The sequence below is a fragment of the Schistocerca gregaria genome, chromosome 9 (genome assembly GCF_023897955.1).
Source record: "Schistocerca gregaria isolate iqSchGreg1 chromosome 9, iqSchGreg1.2, whole genome shotgun sequence".
Taxonomy (NCBI): Eukaryota; Metazoa; Arthropoda; class Insecta; order Orthoptera; family Acrididae; genus Schistocerca; species Schistocerca gregaria.
Window position 1 is genome coordinate 115,241,173 of NC_064928.1, and position 2,462 is coordinate 115,243,634.

Below are 2,462 nucleotides of genomic sequence, written 5' to 3' on the forward strand. Positions count from 1 at the left end.
TTGTTGAAAGAAATTTGTTTTCATCAGTTACCGACTGGCAGCTACTTCCACGCTCACATAGTGTGATTAAATGTGTTAATGTTCTTGATGAATCACTAGTAAATAAAGTAAATTCTTTAAGAAAAGATGTTGAAAGTAAATCCATGTTCAACGTGGTCGAGATGCCCTTCCTCGGTGCTGACTTCCTGTCACTAGACCTTGCGACGAAAGAATTTACAGGCAGCAACACTACCGGCCGTGGCTTGGCCGTAATGGAGAAATGAAGTTACCTCTGAGAGCTAATAAAATAAACTAAAATTTTCGTACCGGCTGGATCATCCTTTACATTTCTAAAACCAAACTGAGAATATGTTCAAGGTTTCTGCACCAATTATAAGTTATAGATAGATATTGGTCTGTAATTTTCCTGGTCCGTTCTTTTACCCTTCTTATGTACTGGAGCCAGCTGCGCTCATTTCCAGTCGTTTGGGACTTTTTGCTGGACGAGAGATTCACGATAAATGCAAGTTAGGTAATGGCCCAACGCTGCAGAGTACTCTTTGTAAAAACGAACTGGGATTCCATCTGGACCTTGCGGTTTATTTGCTTTCAAGTCTTTGAGTTCCTTCTCTACGCCAGGTATGTTTATTACTGTGTCATCGTACGGGAGTCGGCCTGTCTGTCCGATGGTCGAATGACAGCATGTTTGTACGATTCTCCTGTCTGAACAGTTTCTTGGACGTGAAATTTAAAAATTCGGCTTTCAGTTTGCTGTCTTCGACTGCCGCACCAGACTGGTCAACAAGGGACTGAGTGGAAGCCTTAGAACCGCTTTGCGGTTTTACATACGTCAATTATTTTCTCGGGTTCTGTTCTGACGTAATCACAAGCGCCGGAATGAAGACGAGGAACGCAAGACTAGAGAAGGCGGTGAGGAAACATCGCGCAGTGGTGCGCGGAATTGGACCGCACCGCGCCAAGAGCGGCACATGGAAGATGGTGCAAAGGGCTCTGAGCACTATGGGACTTAATATCTGTGGTCATCAGTCCCCTAAAATTTAGAACTACGGTAAACCTAACCTAAGGACATCACACACAGTCATTCCCAAGGCAGGCTTCGAACCTGCCACCGTAGCGGTCGCGCGGCTCCAGACTGAAGCGCCTAGAACAGCTCGGCCACATCGGCCTTCCGACACATAGAAGACGCGAATATAAACGCCGCTCCTGCCAGACTCGGCGGCTCAAATCATCACTAGATCGTGGAAGTTAGTTATTAGTGACGTGTGTAAACTTGCCTGGTCAGTTCACATATCAAGGATTGTAAATAATTTTTCATGTCGCCCCTCGCTTGCTACTGCTACTTGTGAACCTCCAAAGTTAATAATTGTCACTCGCTTTATAGAAATAAAACTACCAATGTTATTTGTTTGAATTGCATTCCCGGAACGTTGAGCCCGTAGGCACCCAATAAAAAAGATTCTCTACCAGATCTTTGGCTGATGTTTGACAGTGGTAGTTGCTATATGCTTCGCGCATTCATATTTCCACAGACCCACGAATTCTACGAACCTTATTATCATTTATGTGTTCCCTTTCGAACCGAGAGTGCAACAGCCTCCGCTTCCTCAGAATACCGCGAATTTCGTTATTAAACCATGGTGCGTCTTCTCCATCCTTTATCTAGTTACTAGGCTCATAACTTTCCAGACCACGCTTTACTATCTGCTTAAAATTTTCCCATAATTCCTCTACACTCAACTTACTGGAACTAAGCCAATTCACTGTTTAAGTGTAATTTCAATAACTGCGTATCTGCTCCATCTAGCAGAAACACTCTCCAAACCTTCTTGACTCATATATTAACTGTCGTAATTACAGAATGAGATTTTCATTCTGCAGTGGAGTGTGCGCTGATATGAAACTTCCTGGCAGATTAAAACTGTGTGCCGGACCGAGACTCGAACTCGGGACCTTTGCCTTTTGCGGGCAAGTGCTCTACCAACTGAGCTACCCAAGCACGACTCACGCCCCGTCCTCACAGCTTTACTTCTGCCACTTGCCCGCGAAAGGCAAAGGTCCCGAGTTCGAGTCTCGGTCCGGCACACAGTTTTAATCTACCAGGAAGTTTCATGTAATTACAGTTGCTATAATGACATAATGATCGCTAATTCACGTTTCTATACAGACATTGTCGATAAGAACCGTCCAATTCGTAGCTACAAGGTCTCAGATATTTCCATTGCATGTGGGCTGCCGAGCTAGCTGCTCAGGACAATTTTCAGAATACGCGTTCAAAAGTATTTCGCATGACGGTCTGTCTGTAAACCACGCAATGAATCCATAGACAACCCAGTCTACACCTGCAGGTTAAAGTCGCCTCCAACCAGTATTGCATGATCTGGGTATTTACCTGCTATTGCATTGACGGTAGATTTTCTCTGAATGACTCTAGAACTGAGCGGTAAAAACATCCAACAATTAAC

General features: G+C 44.4%; 1 non-coding gene across 1 annotated transcript; it reads right to left on the minus strand.

The window, feature by feature from the left end:
- Positions 1 to 1,922: 1,922 nt before the first annotated feature.
- Trnal-caa (transfer RNA leucine (anticodon CAA)) lies at positions 1,923 to 1,997 on the minus strand. The gene has a single exon. It is a non-coding gene; the product is annotated as a tRNA-Leu (tRNA).
- Positions 1,998 to 2,462: the final 465 nt, after the last annotated feature.